General features: G+C 41.2%; 1 protein-coding gene across 1 annotated transcript in view; it reads left to right on the top strand.

The window, feature by feature from the left end:
* The window catches only part of LMLN2 (leishmanolysin like peptidase 2), a 457833-nt gene that overhangs the window by 259910 nt on the left and 171753 nt on the right, over window positions 1-26170 (top strand). The gene's annotated exons all lie outside the window — the stretch shown is intronic.

Below are 26170 nucleotides of genomic sequence, written 5' to 3'. Positions count from 1 at the left end.
CCTTTTGGTTCTTTGATTCCTTCCTTTTCTTTCCTGGTGACCATTTATTGACAATATATAAACTATCAGTTTTATTCTTCCAATCCATGCTTGTTTCCTGACATTTCCAGGTCTTCTTTTGATCATTGTGATTTTCATCTCTTCACTAAATATGGCGGGTGGGTTAATGTGCAATAAATCTTGTTTATTTATTTAACATTTGTTAACCGGGAAAGTCCTGCTTGGAATGAAGCCAATTTTCAGCAGAGGCCTGGGGAGAAATGCTCCAGATGCATGTCTTTATAACTTTGAAGGAAACTGGAGCACCCGGAGGAAACTCACACAAATGCAGGGAGGACATGCAGACTCTGTACAGAAGCACCCCAGCTGAGTATCGAATCGGAGAACCTCTTGCTGTGAGGTGACAATGCTACCGCTGCACAATCTTGCTTGTACAGTGGTGGTTGTACATTAAAAAATGTCATTCACCTAAGAATTTGTTGACTGGCTATCCCTTTTGGAAGCCATCCAGCTAAACACAAAGGATTATGACTAGGTGTCTAGTCATAATCAAGTTGTTATGCATTCCAAAAATATAGATTCAAGAAATTCACTTTGACAGGTACTACCAGATAAAAGTGTGGCAATACAAACTAAGTATCTCATGCCATTTAAACCTGTTTGCTGATGAGAAGCATACATCATTTCTGGATGGTGTTTGTTTGGCAGTGTATTGTGTGTTACACATATTAAAGCTGATAGCTGATTTTCCATGCAGTTCCATGTTCACTGCATTGAATGCGTGGTAAAATGAGGCTCGCTTATTTATAACATTGTGGCTCATACCTAATAAGCATACTGTAACAAAATTGTTGAAGACGTGTTCTTATGTAGGAAACTAACTACTGCAGTGCTGATTTACTGTTTGCTTGTGGAGCATATCTTGCATTTTCCAGGTACTACATAGGATCACTGATGAATGGGTAACTACTTTCAGCAGCAAATGGATAAACTTTTAAAAATGTAACTATGAAAAAAATGTATATGTCTATGTAATAAGTATATGTAGATCTATATAAACAAAATATTTTCAAGGCATCATGGGAGTCATACATATAAACCTTAAAAATAAAAATATTTCAATAAGATGGATCAACAAAGCACAGTAAAAATGTGGATCTTTTATAATGCAGTCCAACTTAAACCGAGACTCCACTACAGATGGACATGTTCTTTGATTTGTTGCTACCTCAGCAGCATACCTTAAGTAGAAGCTCTCTTGTGCTCTAACACTTTGTTTCATAAAAGCAAATGTTTCTATATCCAGTGGGGTAAGATTACAAAGTAAAGATACAAACAAGAAACAGCAAAAGTCCCTAAACAAAAGAATAAATGATCAAACTGGAAAGATGCTGCCAAAACACAGTATTCTTGTACAAACTTTCTGTAAGCCTCTCTTTTACACAGCAGCACTTGGGATATACTAAAGCAAACTTAATGCACAGCAGGAGGTGAACAAATGAGCAGGCAATTCATAGATTCAAAGCTAAGCGTAGTAAACTAGTATGATTCCCCCAAAGGCAGGCGCCCGGTCTGGTGGACCCCAGCCATAAACAAACTTTACAACAGGAGGAGGAAGCTACTACATGACAGAGCAAAATCCCTAAAAGGGAAGGCGTCTCTGATCAGTACTTGCAAGAAACTATGATCACTCATAAAATCATCCAAGGCCAACTTTGAGAGAAAAATCGCAAAAGACACAAAAGACAATCACAAGGCCTTCTTTAGCTGTGTTAGAAACCTGGGTGGAAACTCCCAGATATGCTCAGAGTTAGTCCAAAATGACACAAAATACACTGAACCCACTGACATTGCCAACATTCTGGCAGACAGGTTCAGTGCAAATTTTTCCTCCCCTCCCCAAAGGAGAAATAACTATCCCAGCAGAGTGTAGCCTCCCTAACATCTCAGATGCCCAGGTGAGAGCCGCCCTCTCTAAAGCTAAAACACAGCATCAATGGGACCGGATGGTGTCCCGGGCTGTGTGCTACATGAACTCCACGAGGAACTAAACCCACACATAAGGCTGCTGTTTAATCTTAGCCGTACTACACCCAAAGAGTGGCGTACGGCAACAGTGGTCCCACTTCACAAAGGCGGTGCTTCTACAGACCCTGGAAATTACCGCCCCATAAGCTTGACGAGCCTGGTCTGCAAAGCTATGGAGAGGATCATTATGGAACTCATAAACAAAGACATTGGGGACCTACAGACATTGGATCCTACCCAATTTGGCTTTGTCAAGGGCAGATCCTGCCTTTTGAACTTGGTCGACTTTTTTGAAACAGTCACTAAGACCATTGATGAGGGTAAGGCAGTTCACACAGCCTAAATTGACCTTGCAAAAGCCTTTGACACAATACCCCACTCGGGCATCATAGACAAACTCACCAGCTTAAATGTAAACCCATATGTCACAAGATGGGTTACAAACTGGCTCAAGGACCGAACCCACAGGGTCAGAGTTGCTGGAGCTATGTCAGACTCTAAGCCAGTCACAAGCGGTGTCCCACAGGGCTCAGTCCTGGGACCCCTCTTGTTCGGCATTTATTTTTCCGAGGTACAGGCAAACATAGGAGGATTGTGGCTGACAAAGTTCGCAAATGACTGCAAACTGGGCGCCATAATTGATACTCCAGCGGACACAAACATCCTTCAGAGAAGCCTCATAGAAACGGATAATTGGTGCCAGAGCCATGGCCTTAAGTTGAACGCCAAAAAATGTATAGTCATACCCTTTGGGAAAAACAAGGTACCGACAAATTACCACATAGGCGGTAATCCATTAAGTACGGAAGAGGTAATCAGGGACCTAGGGACCCAGGTTGACAGTAACCTCTCATTTGACACTCACATTGCCAAAGTGGTTAGGAAGACCTTCTATATTGCCCACCTTATCATGAAGGGTTTCACATCTAGATCAAGAGAGGTCATTGTGCCCCTGTACTCTTCTCTTATCAGGCCAATGATTGAGTACAATGCCCCATTTGGGATGTATCTCACCCGACACCTGCAGCAGTTGGAAAGACCCCAAAAGTTCCTCACCAAGAGGATAAAGGGTCTTAAACATATGTCATATGCTGCCCGACTGAAAAAACTCCAGCTCTATTCAGTCGCATACCGCCTACTCAGAGGTGATCTGTGCCTGACGTACAAGGCCATGTCCAATCCTGAATTAATGGACATGCTCCACCTCAGAAAATCCAAATCCATCAGAGCCACGAGAACAAGTGACTTAAACCTCAACACAGAAATAAATAGGACATGCTGGAGGGACAGATTCATAACCCAGAGGCTCCCTACACTCTGGAACAGAATCCCAGTCCATGTTAGGCAGAGCCCCTCACTGACTCTATTCAAGAGAAATCTCGACGAGTGGATGGGAGATCGTAGGTTTACCCCGGGGGTCATCTCTGTGTCACTACTAGACAGAGGCGTGGTAAACTAAACCCTAAAAGGGTGTAGTATTCTCATCCTAAGGGGTGGTGTAAGCCACATACACTCTGGCTAGGCTTATAAATGCCTTAGGGCAGATAGCCTAGTACGAACCTATGAACCTATGAACCTATAATCAAAACAACAAGATGCAGTTTAAATATACAGTAAGAGCATACAGAAAGGAACATATAACCTCCATCTTAGGAATCACCACTGCAGTAATATTCCTCATCCATGGGATTTGCTGAAGTCAGATGTCCACACCTCTGTTCTGAATTCCAGAGTTTTTCCAGGTATCCCCAATATCAGATTAACAGATCTTTAAAAGACTGAGATGCTCATGTCATTTCTCAATTGTTTTTACTAAAAAGAAGCAATCATTCATCGGTCAGCTTTCTATTGTGGGTGCCCTTTGAAAGTTCATGGAAAATAACTGCAATCCTTGGAACAGTAAAAATAATAATAATATTTAAGTTGCAAGGCCATGGGGATTGCAGCCCCCATTGTGGAAAGCGGGGGGGGGGGGCTTTGCCACCTGCAAAAATGATTTGAAGGATTAACAGTAAGATTCAGAATTTGCTTTTTTTCATGAATCAGTTAAATTTTCAAAATGTCAGGATTCCCGTTAGTCTGTCTCATACTTCTTATAGGGAGCCATCCTTTGAATACTTTCAACGTGACTTTCACAGAATGATAAGCAGTCGGTTCTGGAGTTTTTAATTAACTTAATAATTGTTATTGCTTTGTAATGGCTTTGTAATTGCCATTGTAACTATTAATTGTTGTTGACTGCTACTGATTTCAGAAAATGTCTTTTTAGAATTTTATAAGCTTCACGAGATCCCCAGAGAGAGTTCTAACAAGTATACATACAGAAGGCAACTTCTATAAAAACACTTTCACAAACAGTGACTATTATATTCTCTCTGAGGGAGGAGCACCAGGTTTCCTTCTGTGAACACTAACATGGGGCCTACCTAGATCATCAAAAAAGCTAAAGGTCTGGGTGCAGGTCAGCAATTCCCTCAGCAAGTACTCTTTCTCTAGCCTCCACTTGCAAATAAACAAGGAAATGGAGCAACCTGAAGAAATTGCTGTTGAGGATGCAGCTGGCAGAGAGTATGAGGCCTTAGAGGCCCTGTCAGACCTACACAGAGGTCTGTTGACATTGCTTATTGATAGGATTGTCTCATGATTTTCCAGACCCACATCTGCATACTGTGGAATCCCCATCTGTCTTTGTCCTTCCAGAGGTAAGCTGTAGGATCCGGACTTGGGACACCCAACACAGATACTAATCTCCAGTCACTTGCAAGAGGTTCTACCCCTCAAACGTTAAGGTTACCCCACTTGAGTTGACTTCATCATCAAATATTTTGGCAATTCTTATGGTGCATTTATATGTATTGATACAGACACTGTTTCAAGAATTTTCCATGCCCTGAATACTGAGACTTTGCCTCCAAGAGTATCTACTGTACAATGTTCTGGGCTTTACCTATTCTGGCAAGGGCATTACAAAATATAATGACAGACAGGACCAGGAGTCTGGTGGTCATTTCTTCTGGCCTAGGTAATTATGATCTTCTCTGCTTAGTCAGTTGACCTAAAAAGGTCCTCTCCTGCCCCATAGGATTTCATACTGCTGACTCAAGACAAATAGACACAAGTGCACCCAAACCCAGGATCCTAATCCTCTTAGGCTGATGCCTAATCAGGAGCAGAGTCTGTGAAGAGGTCATAAACATCTTACAAGAAGAAAGAACACCTAGCACCAGAAAATATTCTCTGGTCAAATTCTAGACATTCCCTGTGTAGTGCATATCTAAATGAATGTATCCAAAGGAGTGCACATAACTGCCAGTTTCACAGTGCTGGGAAAAGATGCTGTCAAAGGGACATAACGATCCCTCTGTGAAGTTATACCATTCTGCTGTAGCAACCTAACTCTCCATGGACCTGCTTTTTTCAGTATAGTACACGGCAAAGCAATTTTTGAAGGTGGTACTACATCTATATCTACAACTAACTATGAAACCAGTGTTGCCCCTTTAAGTCATGAATTTTGTCATTGAAAAACTAAATCTTGTTCCAACTTAATCTGTGCATTTGTGCCCCCTGAAGTTCCTTTTCTATAAACTCTTTTCTTTGTGGAAGTGACTTTAGCCAGAAGTGCACCAGAGTTGCATGTGCATGAAACCTTACATTACCTTCCACAGGGTTAAAATAATCCTTAGATATGATTACTCCTTTTATTTATGTCATAATTAATCTCTGAGTGGGCATTCAGATAAGCTACCCAACTACCCAGTTCTTTCCTCTAATCCTCACCTTTGTCTCTGACATTATGCAAGGCACATTTTAGCCTCCACCCAAACACATTTCCATCTATTACAGTAGCATTCTCCCATGACTAAGCAATGGTACTGCAGCAGTGATCCCTGCAATGAGCACAATGTGACTATGCAAGCAGGTCACCATAATAGTGACTGTCTGACAAGGAGGTCTCTGCCATGGATCGAATGTATTTTCCCATTGTGAATGCCACGGACCATGGTTCTAGGGTGTTTCAGTTTAGCATCTCATTAAAATTTTATAAAGTTCATTTAGGGGCCTAGATCAGTCCTTCCCTAACTTTGCATAAAGAAGAGTATGGGAATAGGACAAGGTTCCTCCTGGTCTTCAAAGACCTATAACTGGGAATTTTGTACACCTCTAGTGAGGACACACTGCTCAATGCTTCTCTGCTAAAAAGAACTGAGTAATAGTGTGATCACATCCTCATAATGAACTGTATATTGGTCTGACGCCAAGTAAAGAACAATTTTGTTCACTAAAGACATCAGTGAAAACTTAAGAAAGAACAAAAAGCCAGGCATCATCCTTCGGTTAATCTCACTAATAAAGAATACAACTGCAGTGATGATCTCCTACTCAAAGATATATTGTTAAGGCAAGTTGTTCACATAATTGTCACTTATAGATGCAGTGGCTTAAATTCATTAATCTGTAGACATAAATGCCCAACTAGTGTCCTGACACATAAATTTACTCTTCATACTGAGAAGTTAGTCTGTTCCAATGGGCTTTTCTCTAGTCACAACCTGCAAATATAGTAATAAAGCTCCATAATCAAATGTACGTCTGACAGATACAGTTTTCATTTACATAAAACAGTAGCAGCATGTGCAAGAGGCAACATGTCATAACCAGATTACAAAGGAAAATATCGAGTAACAGAAGGTACACATTTAGGAGGTTTAGAAATTGTAGTAAGTGGCCTTTTAATGCAAATAAACTCCAAGTGGAAATGGACTGCTTTAAACTATTTTTATTGTTTAGTTATTTAATTCTGATAACTAAGTAACTGGAATGCCAGACAGACCCTTTTCATCTCGACCTAATCCCATAAAACAACAGTAGAAATACCAGAAGAAAATAAAGAAGCAGATAAGACACTTGATAACAAAGTAAATGCTTACAATGCTAATTGAAAGCACTTCATACTTGCAAAGTAAATGATTATAGTTTGCAAAAAAGTATTTCATACCTACTAAGTGTTTACAATAAAGGCTGAAAAGCACTTCTTTACAAAATGCACAGGAGATGATCACTGTAACTTATAAACAATGCATAAGACATGAAGAACAACTAAAATCTACATCCTATGTCATTTAAATAAAACTCATATTTTGTGGAAGTTATTTTTTGTAAGTATATTAGACAGAGATGACAGGCTTGCATTCATGTGAGCAGTTACTTGTAAGAAGATTGTTGAAGGAGAGAGGCAGTTTTGATGTTATTAAGCATCTCATTCCATGTTGAACCCCCCCCCCCCCCACATTAAAATAATGGCTCAACCAGCCTTACTGGGTAAGCTCTGTATAACAGTATCAGTAGGTAAGATGATCAAAGTAACAATATATTGTTTATGATGGCAATTACTCTTAACAGGCTGGCATGCAAACTGACAAAACTGAGTTTGGGAAGCAGACAAGAGAGATGCACCACAAAGGGCCTGGAAACGGAAGCGGTCAGAGGTGTCTATAAAAGTTTGCATGACAAGACTGTTGGCAGAGAAACACCAAACTTTGAGAGCAACAAGGAGTTACTCAAGGTTATGATGAGCCTTCAAACAAGCACAGCAGGCAGGACTCAGTCTGGCCTTCAAACAACACCATATCCAGGAGATACTTGCTAATCATCATACCCTTTTGCAATGAAACAGGAGTGGTCAAACCATTTACATCAGCTCCCATATTTCTTAGAAAAAAAATTATATGCTACAGACTGACACCACCGAATGGTGTAGGCAAGCATGTTTCTCTTTACCCCCAAAGTGATGCAGTCTTGAAGTTACTTTATTTATACAGGCGGGGGACAACAAGAGGCAACCCCTGCAAAAACACAATAGTTTTTGTTAAAGTCAGTGATTTGCATGTTAACTATCTATTTTTAGTGGTTGTAGTTTCATACAATGTGGTTTCTAGTTAGGATTAGCCATGGATGTCTTCTCTAGAGTCTGGGTTTTGGAAATAACAAATGGATTACAAGGCATAAAGTGTAACAGATTAGCCTAGAGACATTCATCATGCGGTGCAGAAAGGGCAGGTTATTATTCATTCATATGCTGTAAGGACCTGAAGTCTGTTACTGTTTATAAAAACCAACAAGCATTTTTGAAACTACAAGAAAGACCCAGCAAAGCTAGTGTCTTCATTGTGCAATACAGTAAACTTGTAGTAGAGGCCCATGGAATATATGCAAATGACCCCCTTAAGAACCTACCAGTGTATTGCCTGAATGCACCAGTAAAGACAAAGTGAAAGTAAAAAGTCATGGGCATTCAGAAGCCATATAGGTGAAACACTTGTATGTCCTTAAAGGGTGACTTGCATATAAGTTCATAAGTACTAACTAGGCCATTCATCTGTTGAGATCTTAAGAATCCTAGCTTTACATCCCCATGGTAATTTTTAGCCCTTATATTTTGCATACAGATAATTTGCAGTCAGGCCAAAAAAGGATATGCTGGAACAGTGACATGTTCCCCCTATGTATCACATGGGTGTTCCTGCTCTGTGAACTGTACGTCTTGTATTGTTTAGTGCCAAACAGCAGAATTATTTGGCTACATGTGGTAGCTTTAGCTGATCTAGTTGTGAGTATATTTTCTGGGAGAAATGATACCATACAATGTTTTACAGCTACATAGCCATTTCCAAAGTGTTTTGCATGTCTGCTAACTTGTGATAAATGTTGTTTTGGGGAATTAACTGAGATGAAATGTTGCCTGCCAAACCTGGAATGTATTTCTATAGTCATCAATATAGACATTTTTTATATTCATCAATATGGACAGCTGTCAATTTCCAAGTAAGGAGTGGTACTGAAGAACATGCATACGATGTTAATTATTTATGTATGTATGCATGTATGTTTGTTGCTTTTATTTACCAGGTTTGTCCAACTGGGTTTAGTCAAAAAAAAAATTACAATTGAGGCTCTGGGAGAAAAGGTCCACATATTACAAACATTTTTTAAACAAACATCCATAATGTACATGGACTGACATTAAGTAATATATATATATTAACACTTACACATACATTTGCTAATTAGATTACATTCATATGAAATAAAGGAAACTATTGAAGTTTAAAAGATATTTATGCATTAGTACATGTTGGACATTGAGCCTTAAAAGAGGTGTATTACTGGGGTTGTCAACTAGATAATTAATCAAATGACTAGTGCTTAGAAATTCAAAACATGGAGGTGAGGAAAGGAGCTACATTAAGCAGAAAATATTAATATTGTAGTTAAGAAATGTGGTATGAAGCACATTCAGAGACAATTATATATGTGCGGGTGTATGTCTACCTATCATAAGGTTTATATTAGAAGTATAGAGGTGGAGGGTGAGCAGTGTCACAAAACTATATATATGAATAGGAGATTCAGTTGATGGTGAAGATTAGTTGAGAGTATAGAATTTTGTATGATGAGAAATGGTTTGATGATATGGCATCCATTGATTTGAGAGGTGAAGTTTTGTACTTTAAATGAGTTTGCATTCTGAATGAATTTTAGTGGTAGTGGAATGTTATTCTAATTTACTTACATTGTTTGAATATAGAGACACCTGCAGTATTAGATGATTTGGTTATAGTGATTAGTGATTGTCCTCAAGAGCATAAAATTCTGTTGAGAGAGTAGTGTTGTATTAAGTTGTTACTGGGTAACTTTCTGACTGGTAGAAAAGTCCGTGCATTGTAGTTAGCTAAGAGAGGAAGCTAGGTGATGTGGTAGTTCTAACCAGTTTAATTATCTAAGGGATTAGGCAGTGGTATGTTCAATTGTTATACTTTACTCCAAATTTTACTATTTTATTGTAAAATTGCTCAAGTTTGGATAATTGTGAGCCCTGAAGGTTAGTAAAGATTGGAGCATCACAGAGGAGAGATGACAGTATGAAAGCAGATGCTCTACGTCTTCTAGCTATGTCGGTGTGGAAGGTTTATGCTGTGTATAATGTATTTAGTTTTTGATGATTTTTTTTTAACTACGTGCGATACATGGTGGTTTAATTTAAACTGCTCATCTATGATAACACCCACTAATTTTGTGTAATTTACTTATTTTCTCATGGAACTCACTAACCAGAACTTTTAAAAAAGTGGCAACAACTGAATTTAATGTTAAGTTCAGACTATATGTCTTTATTGAATTCATTTTCTAAATTCACTGAAGTAAAGTTATGTAAGGAAATTGGGAAATTATGAGGGGATTAACCCTAATGTTTTGTTTCGCACTAATAATAACAAATTTTATGAGACCTTAGATAATCTCCAAGTTTTCAAAAGAAGATTAACTGCTACAAAGAATGCAAGTTAACACTCAACTGCACTGATCTTTTGAATGGGCACATTTTTAGTTGGCCCAATGAGACCAAGGTGTTAAAAGGGCACTACGCTAGAGTTCTGTATGCGATTAAGCCAACACTATCAGCATTTCTAGCATCAGATGCAGTATCAGTCGAGACAGAGGCTTCTAACTCTATGGATTTTCCTACTCTCCCAGCCCCCATACAGCAGTTTCCTTTGCAGAAAACTCCACAAGCTCTGAACATGAAGAGTAGAGAGAAGAATCAGAAGAAGAGGATGCAGACACGCTGCATGACATGGTCGGTGAGCAACACCTAGCACTGGATTAGAATATCAACAGTTACAGGTTGACCAAAGATGAGCTTGATGTTCTGAATAGAGGTTTATGCTTTATGCGCTTGTTTCCCACCTTTCCTGTAATTAATCTAGTCCAGATATAGATTTGCTGTATCCAGGACTGTTTGTAAGCTTCTGAGCGGTGCCAAAGTCTGCTCTTCAATTTCTCCCTTAGATCTGCTAGTTCTCTCCTCTCCTGCACTTTTACTAGTTTATTAGTCTAGCACTTTACCAGACTTCTTGTAGCAATTATTGTAGTACACAAAAGTGCTACCAGCACTAAACGTTCTACAAGGAAATAGCTCCAGTACTTATTATTAATGCCCACCCCTCCAGGCATGCCTAAAGATCAGTTCCCTGTGCTTTCTCCTATTAACCTGGTGAACTTGGGCATCATATGAGGTAATGTAGCAACTGCCTCATGTACATCGACAACCCTCTCCTCTTACCTACCAACACTAAGACTTATGAGAGATGCACTTATATATCCACATTTGAAGCCACGCACTCTCCAGCCAAGACCAGAATAGCTGGTCAAGAGGAGAAGGTCAACACTTGCACCACACCACATGGAACACATAGCCCTCCAGAACACAAACCAGTACTGCCTTCACATAAAAACACAAACCACACACCCACCTTCGTAGAGGCTCTCAATAAAATCTACCCAAACAGCAGAGGTTTCCAAGGCAGAAACACACTCGACCACCACAACACAACACTAATCATGAGACACATAACTCTCCTAAACAGTGTGCCACTCAACCAAAGCCCCTAAGACAAAACAGCATGCCCAACACACTAGTCATAGGTGACTCGATAGTGAGGCACACTGATGTCCCACTCACTAGGCTGAATAAGGAGAAAGTAACAGTCACCTGCCTGTCAGATGCCAGGATCTGCCACATAATACACACACTCAGGTCCCTCAACAACAGGTACAAATATGACTGTGAATGACCTGAGACATACCTCCCTGGACTACATGAAAAGAGACACGGAGGAGCTTTTGAATTATGTACCCCAGGCAGGTATGCCCTGAGCATAATCCTACCATCACCCAGAATAATACCACAGTACAAGGAGAAAATTATTGATTTCAACAACTGGCAAAGTTTCTAGTGTCATTCTAAGGGGATCCAGTATCTGTCTGCCTGGAATGACATGATTGACAGACCTTGATGCTTTACCAGAGATGGCCTGCATCTGCCATCCCTGGGCTTCCAGATACTGGCCAAGGCTCTTGCCACACCTATAGTGCCTTTTTAGGCAGTGTTCCAAAGACCAAATTACCACGGTAACAGCTACAAACAAATGCAATCTGAGGGTCATGCTGCTCAATGCTAGAAGTCAGTCTCAAAATCCACTCGCTAGAAGCACTCCTTAAAATGGAAAACATCGACATTTGTGCTGTAACAGAGACCTGGTTCAAGGCAGCAGAAGGCACCCCTGCACTGCCAGGCTATAACTCATTCCACACCTTTTGGCCCCAGAACTTGGACTAAAATTCCAAAGGCGGTGGTGTTTCCTTATTCATAAAGGATGCGCATACCACCAGACTGGTGGCCCAACATAACGCATCAGAGATACTTCAGGTGCAACAAACATTGGGTAAGACAGCGATTCAGTTCGTAGCCTGCTATAGGTCCCCAACCATGTCCCAAGACTCACACTCCACTTTCCTAAGCAGCCTGGAGAATATTAGGGTCCAACCTAATATTCTCATACTGGGTGACTTCAACTAACCCTCCATTAACTGGGAAAACTACTCATGTACCAATAAATATACTTGCCCAATGTTTCCTGGAATTCATTAATTTCAGTCCCTGGACCAGCTCGTTCTTACCCCCACTAGAGGTAGAAACATCCTTGACCTGGTCATTAATAACATGGGCGACCATTGCTTTACATCAGTAGTCAACTCCTCCCTGGTTAGATCCGACCAGAAACTAATCACCTTGGAAATCCTCAACCCTCCCACCCCCACCCGCAAAGGTAACCACCATGAAAACCTTCTCCAAAGCTAACTTTGGCCTCCTAAAAACAGAGATGGATAACTTCATGGCACCCATGCAAATGGAGGATATTTGCATGACCGCCGACTCATACACCAATGCACTGTACGAACACATACACAAATGCATGGATCTTGCCATACACAATAGAACCAAGATGTTCTATTCCAAAAAAGGAAGCCAATCTGGTGGTCCCCTGCCATAAACAAACTCTACAACAGAAGGAGGAAATTGATGCAGAATAAGGTGAAGTTCCAAGACTGGAAAAACTCCCTTATTAGCCTCAACAAAAAGCTGAGATCAATCATCAAATCCTCTAAAACTAGCTATGAAAACAGAATTGCAGCAGATAGTAAAGACAACCACAAGGCCTTCTATAGCTATGTAAAGAATCTCCACAGCAATACCCAGATTTGCGCTGAGCTACTGCACAATAGTACCTCCTATACTGAGCCAACAGATACTGCCAATATACTGGCTGACAGATTCAGTGATAACTTTACCCCCCCCCAAAGGACCAATCACAATACCAGTAGATTGCCAGGCACCCAGTATTACTGCTGCACAGGTTAAACAGCACTGTCCAAGGCCAAGAATACATCTTCTATGGGACCTGACAATATCCCTGGCTGTGTTCTACATGAACTACAGATTGAACTGGCACCTCACCTGTGTGCCCTGTTCAAACACAGCCTCACCTTAGGCTTTGCCCCTACCCAATTGCACACTGTTACAGTCTTCCCTCTTCACAAACAAGGAGCGACTACAGACCTTGGAAACTATCACCCCATTAGCCTGATGAATCTGATATGCAAAGCTATGGAACACATCATCATGGACCTAATAAACAAGGATATAGGAATCTCCAAACTCTGGATCCCACACAGTTTGGTTTTGCGAAAGGTAGATCATATGCCTGCTCAACTTGGTCAACTTCTTTGAGTCAGTCTTCAGAGCTGTGGATGAAGGCAAGGTGGCTCATACAGCCTACTTGATCTGGCCAAGGCCTTTGATAGCATTCCCCACTCAGGAACCATAGAAAAACTCACTAAGCTAGGCATCAACCCCTATATCACCAAGTGGGTTGCAAACTGGCTCACAGATAGAACCCACAGTGTAAAAGTAGCTGACTCCAAGTCAGACTGCCGACCAGTCACAAGTGGAGTCCTAAAGGGTTCGGTCCTGGGCCCTCTCCTGTTTGGTATCTACTTCTCTGAAGTCCAAGCCAACACGAAGGGACACTGGCTGACAAAGTTCACAGACAATTGCAAGTTGGGAGCTATTATTAACTCCCCAAGTGATGTTGACATCCTATAGAAAGGTCTTACTGAGACCAGTGACTGGTGTCAGAACCATTGCCTTAAGCTCAATGCCAAAAATGTGTTGTCATCCCCTTTGGGAAAAAAAACAGGTTCCCATGAATTACCACATCGATGGTAGTCCGCTGAACACAGAAGGCATTATGAGAGATCTGTGAACACAGGTTGACACCAACCTCTCTTTTGACCACCACATTGCCACTGTGGTCAAAAAGTCATTCTATGTGGCACATCTCATTACTAAGGGTTTTGCATCCAGAAAGAAAGAGGTCACTGTCTCTCTCTCTCTACTTTTCCCTCATTAGGCCAATCATTGAGTACAATGCCCCATTTGGCATGCACCTCACTAGACACCTGCAACAACTAGAGAGGCCACAAAAGTACCTCACAAAGAGGATCCTAACCCTTAAACACTTGTCCTGTATGGACAGACTCAAAGAACTCCAACTATTCTCTGTCTCATGTCGCCTACTTAGAGGCGATCTCTGCTTGACTTACAAAGCCATGTCTGACCCAGCTCTGCTAGAAATGCTACATCTAAGGAAATCCCAATCCCTCCGCACTACATGCTCCAGAGGCCTCAACCTCATTATCACAATCAACAGAACATGCTGGAGGGACAGGTTCATAACACAGAGACTGCCCATGCTATGGAATAGACTTCCCATACATGTCAAACAGAGCACCTCACTGGCCCTCTTCAAGAGAAATCTTGATGAGTGGATGGTAAATAGAAAATTCACCCCAGGATCATCACTCTAGTGGCTCTACTCGACATAGGAACTGGGAACTAAAGGTCGGGTGGTACGATGCCAGGGTAATCCTATGGGCTAGCCTTGCAAAGGCTCCAGGGCCATTAGCCTAGAAAACACCTATGAACCTACACCTTCATAAAGAGCTGACAATGTGGAAACATTAACTGAATGTTGTGTTTTGCCGGGAATGTATCTCTAAACTGTTTGTATCCTATGTCCTAGTCGGATTTGAATGTTGCAGGTGTTTAAAAAAAAACTAGCACATTTATGCATGCTTATCCACCACTTGTTTTAGCATTTCTTATTAAGTGTGAGTCTGATATTTATTACTTTTTTATAGTAAACACAAGGAAAAACAAAGACAATTTTTAGAACTGTAGTAAGATTCATGTCTGAGCATTGAATTTGCTAAAATCTAATAAGAGCATTACAATGTAACTGGCGGACAAGGGTAGGGTAGTGGTAGTGATGAAAACTGCTAAATATGATCATATTATGAGTGAAATGTTAAGTGATGCATGAGCATATGTTATTTTAAGTAAAAGTGAAGTAGAACCTGTCATTTCTAAGGTTAAATTAGTTATATTTGATATGTATTTGAGTTCTTAAATTACACTTGAGTTGCTTGAATTGTTTCACTGTGATGTAACCACTGATACCAATGATATATGGGCTTCCAAAAATACATAAAGATTTGCTTAATCCACCCTTACATCCCATTATGTCAGGAGGTGGATGGTCAACTGAACCTATATCTATTTAGAACAAGTGTTAAGGGTGCATTTAGGGGATGTTCATCACATAGGTTCATAGGTTGGTACTAGGCTATCAGCCCTAGGGTCTATACAAGCCTAGCCATAACAATTCCCTGGCTATTTCTTCCAACACTATTTACTTTGCTGGACCCCTGTCTAGCAGGGCAACTGACATGATCCCCGGGGTGAATTTCCTTTCTCCCATCCAATCATCAAGGTTCCTTTTGAAGAGGGCCAGAGAGGCACTCTGCTTGACATGTATGGGCAATCTGTTGCAGAGTCTGGGAAGTCTCTGGGTCAGGAACCTATCCCTCCAGCATGTTTTGTTTATTGTGATGACAAGGTTTAGATCCCTGGAGCGTGTGGCTCTGAGTGACTGGGATTTCTTTAAGTGTAGCATGTCCAACAGCTCTGGGTTTGACATGGCCTTGTATGTTAAGCAGAGATCGCCTCTGAGTAGACGATATGCGACAGAGTATAGCTGGAGTTTTTTAAGGCGGTCAGCATAGAGCATCTGCTTTAGGCCTGTGATTCTTTTAGTGAGGTATTTCTGCAGCCTTTCCAGTTGTTGCAGATGTCTTGAGAGGTACATACCAAACGGGGCATTGTATTCTATAATGGGTCTAATGAGGGATGAGTACAGTGGGACAATGACCTCCTTTTTTCTGGATGAAAAGCCCTTAGTGATGAGGTGTGCCACATAGAAGGATTTCCTGACTGTTGTGGCGATGTGGTTATCAAAGGTGAGACCACTGTCCACCTGTGTCCCTAAGTCTCTTATCACACTTTCGGTGTTTAGTGTACTGCCACCTATATGGTAATTCATGGATACATGTTTTTTCCCAAAGGGGATAACTATACATTTCTTGGCATTGAGCTTAAGCCCATGGCTCTGGCACCAAGCATCTGTTTCTATAAGGCCCTTTTGTAGAGTATCCACAACATTTGGGGATTCAATAATGGCTCCCAGTTTGCAGTCATCTGTGAACTTTGTTAGCCAGAGTCCCTTAGTGTTGGCCTGTACTTCAGAGAAGTAGATGCCAAACAAGAGTGGTCCCAGGACTGAACCCTGAGGTACTCCACTTGTCACTTGTCTGGAGCTGGATTTGGAGTCGGCTACTTTTACAGTATGGGTTCTTTCAGTAAGCCAGTTAGCAACCCATTGAGTGACGTAAGGATTAATGCCCAGTTTAGTAAGTTTATCTATGACTCCAGAGTGGGGGATGGTGTCAAAGGCCTTGGCAAGGTCTAGATAGGCTGTGTGGACCACCTTACCCTTGTCCATGACTCTGGAGACTGATTCGAAGAAGTCAATCAGGTTCAGGAGACAAGATTGGCCCTTCACAAACCCAAACTGGGTGGGGTCCAGTGTTTGAAGGTTGCCAATGTCTTTGTTTATAAGTTCCATGATAATACGCTCCATGGCCTTGCAGATAAGGCTTGTCAGACTGATGGGACGGTGATTGATAGGGACTTTGTTAGGAAGCTCAGTGCACGGTATAGATGTACCACACATTCATCTTTCATCTTTGTCACATTAGATGTAAGGTTGCTTTTTACATCTAGTCCCAGTGGTGTAGGTGTCTCCTCCATTACGAATACCCTGAGTGCAAATATTGCCAATATGAATAATTTTATAGATACTACTTGTACTTTATTGGAATTCGTGCCTGAGAATAGCTTTTTCTGTTATGGTAATAACATTTACCTATAAAGAAAAGGTGTAGCTATGGGTACACCTGTAGCCAACACCTATGACAATTTGGATGTTCTTCGTGTTTCACTGTTGCAGTCATTACATTTGGGTAATCTGCTGGCAGGTTGCCCTCAGTCGGCCTGAATGCCAAAGTCTTGGGTCCTGCATTGGTTGCTGTCTTCTCTTCCATGACTTCAGGTCGTCCGGGGTATAAAACATGCAGCCGACGCCATTTTCTTCAGTCTTTCTTGCCGGACATCTTCAATAAAGCTAAGTACCCCATTGGGGAAACTTTTTTCTTGCTTTTTACCGATGTCAGAAAAAGTTAATAATTGTATTACTTGTGGGAAGCAAATACCTCATAAGGATTTCCATTTATACTGTATTCCTTGCCTAAGCCCTGATCACAATGTGCCTGGCTGTCGGTTTTGTGCTATATTTAAACAACGCACTATTAAGTGTCGGTATATTTTTGCATCTACGTATTTTGGAAACAGATTTAACTACCCAGAAATGTCATCAGATAGCAATCCGACTACTGGAGTACATAAAAAATGCAAAGAAAAGGACAAAGAAAGGCAGTCGAGATCCAAAACCGATGACGAAGCTTCTCCTAAGCCAGTCGCTGGTTCGCCGGTACTCAGTGAGGTGCTTTCACAGCCCCTGATACCCGCTACCTTCGAGTCGCAGGCCTCTACCGACACCCATGTGGAGTCCGGCATGCCACAAGATACTCAAGGTATTGGACCGACAGATGTATCTACCTCAGATGGGTCCGGAGCCACTGAGCAGGCACCAGCTTCTGAGGGTGTATTCAGACCTCAACATTTTTATATCAAACCGACGAAAGCTGCAAAACCAAAGGCAAAGACACCTTCTAAAACTAAAAGACCAATGCCTGAGCCACGTGCACAGGCCTCTATGCCTAAAAAACAGATGATCAAAATGGCTGAAGACCTTATTACCTTGATCAGGGGTACCCATCCCCCTCCAGATAAGAGGCCTAGGCAAGACACTGACTATGAATCTTCAGATCAGGTTTCTATTTCTTCTGATTCCTCTTCTGATAAGGAATTATCTTTACCTCCCTATGAGGATTCTTATGCTGAGGAGTCTATTCCATCTGCATCTCCTCCTGAGGATTATTCATTTGGAGAAACCATACATACTTTCAGGGAGCATTTTCTCTGGTAGAGTCAGGACTTCTCAGAATCAAAAAAGAGGCTCAGGGATTTCCTTCTTCTCCCTTAGCACAAGCCTTTAGCCATTCCCCCTGTTTTAGACATTGTGGATGATGTGTTTTTGGAGTCAAGCCTGATCCTTGACTCCTTACCTCCTCCTCCCAGTAAGCCTGACAGGTATTACAGGGTCCCTGACTCTCATAAATTTTTATTTAGAAAACCTGCTGCTGATCCTGAAACTATTTCACAGGTCCAAAGGGAGTTAAAGCCTCAACAGCAAAAAACCCTACCCCCTCCGACAGAGACTCAAGGGCACTGGACAGATGGGGAAAAAAGGTTTATACATCTGCAACCTTGGCAATCAGGGCCTTAAACTGTCAATTTCATATGCTTAAGTACCAACAACATGTTATGGGATTGCTGAAACAGAAATTATGCTGATTTTAGAATGTGCAGAAAATAAGAAATTGCATGAATTATTGCATGTAGCTGAACAAGGTGGAAAGCATACTTTGCAATGTGGTTTTGATTCTTTAGAGGCCTCCTGCAGGGCCGCAGTTACTGGATCTGTGAATAGGAGGCATGCCTGGTTAAAAGAACAAAATTTGCCTGATCATGTTAAAGCTAAATTGCTAGATGCACCATTACACCATGATTCTCTGTTTGGTATTAAGGCAGAAGAGGTTTTAAAGAAAATGGAAGACAAAGCTAAGTCTATGCAAACTGTTAAAGATTTCTTGCAAGTGCAGCCACCTATATTCAGTAGATACTGGCCTACAAAAAATTGGTCCTTTCCTGTGTCAGACAGAGCTCAAAGGGGCAAATCCAGATGCCCTAAGGGTTCCAGGTACCAGGCTCAAGACTCATACAGGTCAAAGCAATGGGGCGCATCCACCTCCAAATCTGGAGGAGATAAAGAACATACCTACAGAAAGCAATCCCAATGACTTCCCTCTGCCTACACCAAGCACTTATCTTTTGGCAGCACCCATAGGGGGAAAATTAGCACTTTTTGCTCAAAATTGGCAGTTAATAACCCAGGACAAGTGGGTACTAAACATCATATCACAGGGATACAGATTCCATTTCCACACTCTGCCAATGACAAATGGTTGGCCAGACCTGCCAAAAAAACAATGGGCAGAGGCACAGAAACAGGTTACGTCCCTCATGGATATGGGGGCTATTCAGACCGTACCAGAATAGGAAAAAGGACAAGGTTTTTACTCAAGACTGTTCTTGGTACCCAGAAAGGACAAGGCCTGGTGGCCAATACTGGATTTATCGATTATGAACACATACCTGGACATTCCAGAATTCAAAATGCTCACTTTGCAATAGCTTCTGCCCATGCTGGGCAAGAATGCTTGGCTGGTGACTTTAGACCTAAAAGAGGCATACCTGCATGTCCCAATAAGACAGTCGTGCAGAAGATACCTCAGATTCAAAGCTGGCTTAATGCACTACCAATTCTCTGCACTGCCCTTTGGCTTATCTACTGTGCCCAGGGTCTTTACAAAGTGCCTGACACCAGTAATTGCATTTTGCAGACAAAGAAGTATTCAAATATATCCTTACTTGGACGACTGTCTCATTCAAGCAGAGAACAAGGACACTCTTCTATGACACCTGGCATTTGTGAAAAGGCTTCTAACATGCCTAGGGTACACAATAAACGAAAAGAAATCACAACTGGTACCCTCTCAAAAGATAACATTCCTGGGTGCAAGCTTGAATACAACTGCCCAGATGGCTTACCTCATGCCAGACAAACAAAGGCAACTGACTACTTACTTCAAACTGATGGCAACGAAAACCCAATCTTCTGCAAGACAAATTCTGCAGGCTCTGGGCTTCATGGCATCCTGCATCCTACTAATTCCATATGCAAGACTGCATATGAGGAAACTTCAATGGTACCTAAAAGGTTTATGGAGTCAACATTCACACAGTCTGGAAACAATGATTCCTCTCATCCTCTGCCTGCAACAGGAGTTTCTATGGTGGGCAAAGGCCTGTCACCAAAACTTGGGATGGCCCTTCACTCTACCCCCTGCCAGCCAAACCTTAACAACAGACGCATCAGATTATGCTTGGGGGGCCCACATGGCAGGAAGATGAATTCAGGGCATATGGGCACCAAATCAAATACATCTACATATCAACCAGAAAGAGATGCTAGCTGTTCAAAATGCCCTAACAGCCTTCAAGGACTTACTTCATCCAGGACAACTACTGATAAATTAGGACAACACCACAGTCATGTGGTATGTAAACAAGCAGGGGGGCACACACTCATACCCCCTTTGCAGATTAGCCGTGGCACAGTGGGACACAGCTTTGACCTACCAAATAAATCTTCAAGCTCAATTCCTGCCAGGAAAACAAAACACTCTGGCAGACGATTTAAGCAGAAACCTTATGGATCCTCACGAGTGGAAACTAAATCCACAAGTCTTCAGCATGATAGCAGAGAAATGGGGGAGCCCAGACATAGACCTATTTGCCTCTCCACAAAATTATCAACTGAAAAGATTCTGCACAAGGACGTATCACAGACAAGCATGGAAAGTGGATGCCCTATCCTTCAGTCTATGCCTTTCCTCCTCTGCCTCTTCTACCCAAGGTCCTCCTAAAAGTCAGACAAGAGAAGCCAAGGATGATATTAATTGTCCCGGACTGGCCCCGCCAGTACTAGTGCCCAATCCTAAGGAACTTGTCTCAATTCCCAGCTTGGACCTTGCCTCAAAAACCACAACTACTGTCCCAAAAACAATCAGATCCTGCACAATCAACTACAGACCCTGAACCTGGCAGCATGGCTAATCCTGTAATCATACAGATGACACCTCTCAGTAAAGCTGTGATGGATGTCATTTTGGAAGCCAGAAGGCCTAGTACTAGAAAATCTTATGCTGACAAATGGAAGAGATTCTGTGCTTGGAATCAAGCACAAGGAACTGATGCAGCAGAACCACATATTCCTCAGATATTACAGTACTTAACTGAGATGCTTGACAAAGGCCTATCTTTTTCATCAACCAAAATCCATGCCTCTGCCATTTCGGCTCATTGCAATACTGAGCCACCAATCTTTTCTCATCCCTTACTAAAGCAGTATCTTAGAGGAGCCAAAAATTTAAGGCCTCCTAGAAGATCACCATTACCTGCATGGGACCTCAATTATGTGTTGAAAAAGCTCACCCTGCCTCCATTTGAACCAGCTGCTACCGCTGATATAAAGTTCTTATCATGGAAGACAGCTCTGCTACTAGCAATTACTTCAGCAAGGAGAGTTTCAGTGCTACAGGCCCTCATGGCTGTAGAGCCTTTTATCATATTTTACCCAGACAGGGTGTCTCTGAGGACAAATCCTACTTTTATGCCTAAGGTCATTTCCAGTGTAGCTCTTAACCAAACAATTCATCTGCCAACTTTTTATCCAAATCCGAAGAACAAAGGGGAGAGAATTCTGCATTCCTTGACGTACACAGACAGCTAAGATTCTACTTGAGCAGGACTAAAGCTCTAAGAAAAACTGAGCAATTACTAGTGTCATATGCTGCAGGATCAGAAGGAAAGGCTATTTCAAAGCAGACAATTTCAAAGTGGATAAGCCATTACATCCGTTTCTGCTACTTACACCATGGCAAACCTGTGCCCAAGGGCATTAGGTCTCACTCTACCAGGGCTGCAGCTACTTCAGCAGCATTTCTCCGAGGAGTACCAACCAAGGACATTCTAGAGGCTGCTACTTGGAGTTCTGTTCACACCTTTACAAAGCATTACCATTTGCCTCTCTACTCTAAGTCCAGGGCAGGCTTTGCCACTGCAGTGCTGCAGGGCCTTATAGCCTCACCTAATGCTGTTTAGCTCCAGCCTCCCTACCATAGCTTTGGGATTCTACCCAAATGTAATGACTGCAACAGTGAAACATGAAGAACATAGTACAGTTGTGTACACTTACCATAAATGTAGATGTTTGAGTGTATTCACTGTTGCAGTCCAGGTTACCCTCCCGCCATCCCCCTGTCTTTCTACACTTTATCTTTCCTTCTGTATCTTCTACAACCTATGTGGTGTATTTGCTTGTAGATGAAGGTAAAGTTTTTATTGATGCATGTATATATATATATATATATATATATATATATATATATATATATATATTTATAATATTGCTACCTTTTTGGGGGCACCTGACATCGGGGGCAAGAAAAACTAAAGAAAATCACGTCGGCTGCATGTTTTATACCCATGACGACCTGACGTCATGGAAGAGAAGACAGCAACCGACGCAGGACCCAAGACTTTGGAATTCAGGCCGACTGAGGGCAACCTGCCAACAGATTACCTAAATGTAATGACTGCAACAGTGAATACACTCGAACATCTACATTTATGGTAAGTTACACAACTGTACTTTATGTATGACTGGGAACATAACAGTGTCTTTATGAATAATGAGTTCTCCAAACATATTCTGCATTATGCAAGATTTTTGAAATGACATATTTAAGCTTTGGGGTTCCAATGAAGATTATTAGCTACCTCAACTCCAGTTCTACTTTTCTGGTTGATTTACTCCAGTAATAGTATTATGTTTTTGGATATATCATTGTATTGGGATGAGTTGAGGTGTCTTGCTACTATACTACAATATATAAGGACACCAGAAAGAATACTTATTTACAACAGTATAGTATGCATCTGGGTTACATTTTCAGGAATATTCTGAAGGGACAATTCTGTAGACAGTCTAGACTGGCATATGATAATGCAGTTTTTGATACTGAAACTAAAGTGATGTATAATTAGTTTTTTTAAACGTGGATATGGTCATAGAAAAATAACTAATGCATTGGATGAGGTTAAACATCTTAATGACACTATGTGTCCGTACTTCAGTTGTGATGTGATATTTGAAAAAATTGTTGAAGCTAATAGTAAATCTATTAAAAATATTATAAAAAAGAATTGGCCAAACCCGACAACATAATCTGATGTGAAACAGTCGGTCCATGTCCTAGGATAGTTTTTAAGAATAAATGTAATCGGAAAATACAATTATGTTATAGATGGTCAACTTCAATAACTTTTGGTATAAGGGACCTGGGTTTACAAGTGACAAGGGGTACTTTTTCTTGTATGAATTATAACTATTGTCAATATACTGATGTAACTACTTGTTTTACACATCCAGTCACTAACCAAAAATATGAGTTTTTTCATCATGCTGAATGTGATAGTATGAATTTAGTTTATTTGGCTAAATGTATAGTATGCATATCATTTTATGTAGATAAAACTAACACAAGTCTGCATGACAGGCTAGCACAACATCTTTATGACATTAGGAAATAGAATACTTCAAATGCACTGACAAAGCATGTTTTATTGAATAAAACCACACATAGTTGTAAATATTTAGTCTTACAGTTAGTTACTGACAGTGTTAGGAAAGGTGATATTGTGAATAGGACAGAGGTTTGTGAATATGAATGGATTAGTAGTTTACATGCTGTGAATGTACCTGGTATAAATTAGTTTTGCCCCTTTAAACCTGTTTTGAAGCAAATGGGCTTACATCATTGACAAATTAAGGTTAACTGAACTGATTTATTAGTTGTTATCTGTATATAAAGAAGATGTGTTGGAGCTTTTATAATTACTTGAGAAAGTGGTATACGTGAAAGCTTGTATTCATTAAATGTTACTGCTTTTGTTGTGCACTAGCTTATTCTTATTATTTTATTTTACTATATTTTGTTTGAATGGTTAGTATTTCCATAGTGATATTTTTGGAATGTTTTACCATGGTATTGTTGACCGAGGCAATAATGAATAGTGTTGCTTTTGTAGAGATGTGTTTTGGAGTAAACAGCAGTAATTTGTTTTGTTAGGGTTTAGAAGTAGTTGTGAATTATTTAGCCATGTTTCAGTTAATAAGAATTGTTGCACAAGGTCCTGGAGTTCAGAGAGAGACTTGGCAGAGCAGATTGGGGTCAAGACATCCACATATTGAACTACGGTTGCATTTTTTTCAAGCAGTGTAAAGGGCATTGATGAATATGTTGAAAAGAATTGGGCCTAATATAGATCTTTGTGGGACAACAATACTTACTGGCAAGAACGCAGAGAAATAATTTTTTTGCTAAGCACCATGTAAAAGACAATGCACACAGAATTCTATGGGAAAGACAAACTCCCAGTTATAGAAGAACTGTGTATTAGGCTGCATAGGGGATATGTAGCTATGTACCAAGCAGGTTTTTGGTGCCCACTAAATACGCAAATCAGCTATCTACCATGAATAAGTACTGCAGTGATTGCATGCACATAAGCCATGTGAGGGCAGTCTGCACAGCTTTCTATGCGGATGATAACTGCATATATCTTGAATACATTTATTTCCAAGTGATGCATTATTCTCATATATGAGCAGCTCTCCACTTACATGTACAGGGTGATACTTACAGACAAACCAAACACCACATAGGGATAATAGACAGAGAAATGCATGGAAAGGGACAGCTCTTGGTCCATAAACAGCTGGGCAATAGCTTACACAGTGGATCTGCAGCTGCGAATGAATTCAGCTGTAGGTGCTCACAATATTCAAGTGAATTACAGCACATAAAAAGAGAACATTACCACAGTTCAGACAGAGGTAGTCTACATACAACAGCTAATCACAGCAACAGAGCTATAAAAAGTTACAACCTCTTACTATGAGAAGGGTGCTCAGTGTAGTGCTGTGAGGTTACTGGAATGTTTGCCTGTCATTCCAAGGTTGTCCCTCCCGTCAAACCTCTGGTGTTAAAATAGCAGATCATCACTACAGTCACCACCCAATGACACAGGTGTGCTGGACTGAAAGCAGCTTTGGTCAATCCAGGCACACAGCATGGTATGGCTCTGCATTTGTTGTGCCGTCATTCCCAGAGGACTAAGCACTGATTAGATGCATGTCAGCAGTGCTATGCAGGAAGAGGTTATAAGCACAACCTCTGGAATGCATTGCTCATTACTGTGAACCAGCTAGCAGCAGTGGTGCGTACCATATACAGACATCCCTTGCATAGAATACATGGGATTGACTACACGCAGGCACTACAGAAGTGTAGACAGAGACCAGTGCCACTCTGCTGTGCTTCATTTTATAGTTTCTGCCATCTTTAAGAATTAGCCCCTTATTTAGCTGTGCTTGTAACAAAGCAGAGCTGGGGATATCATCTTTTTTTATAACTGCCCAAACCCACAAAAACTGGAGAAAGGTAAATGTGGACTCAAAATCGGGCTTAGATGATGCAGCCTATCTACAGATTATTCCCATTATCCCCTGGGAGAACTGATAGACAGCTGTGCCTCCCGAATTACATTAATTGGAATATGCAAGCATGGTCATACAGCCTCCATTGGTGGGCACACGTCATGGTTTAAAATCCCCTCTCTGGCTTCACCCTTTAGCAATAAGGGTGCACAGCTACAGCACTGTATGCCCTATAACATGCCAACTCCCCGAACACCATCTTTTTATGTATAGAAGGTGTAGCTTGCACTGTTGTGCATCCCCTAAGATGATACACCCTCTCTATGATCACCATCTATTCCTCTCATGTGCGGGGATATAGCTTGCTGTGCTGTTTACTGCCTAAGATGACATGCCAGTTCATAGACTGCCCTCTGCCCCCTAGGATGTCATATTCTTGCTATGTATGCCATCAGAAACCATTACTCTGAAGAAGC

The sequence above is a fragment of the Protopterus annectens genome, chromosome 16.part0 (genome assembly GCF_019279795.1).
Source record: "Protopterus annectens isolate FY-2018-M chromosome 16.part0, PAN1.0, whole genome shotgun sequence".
NCBI classification, from domain to species: Eukaryota; Metazoa; Chordata; order Ceratodontiformes; family Protopteridae; genus Protopterus; species Protopterus annectens.
Note: the sequence above shows the minus strand (reverse complement) of the source record. Positions and strands in the feature narration are given on the sequence as shown.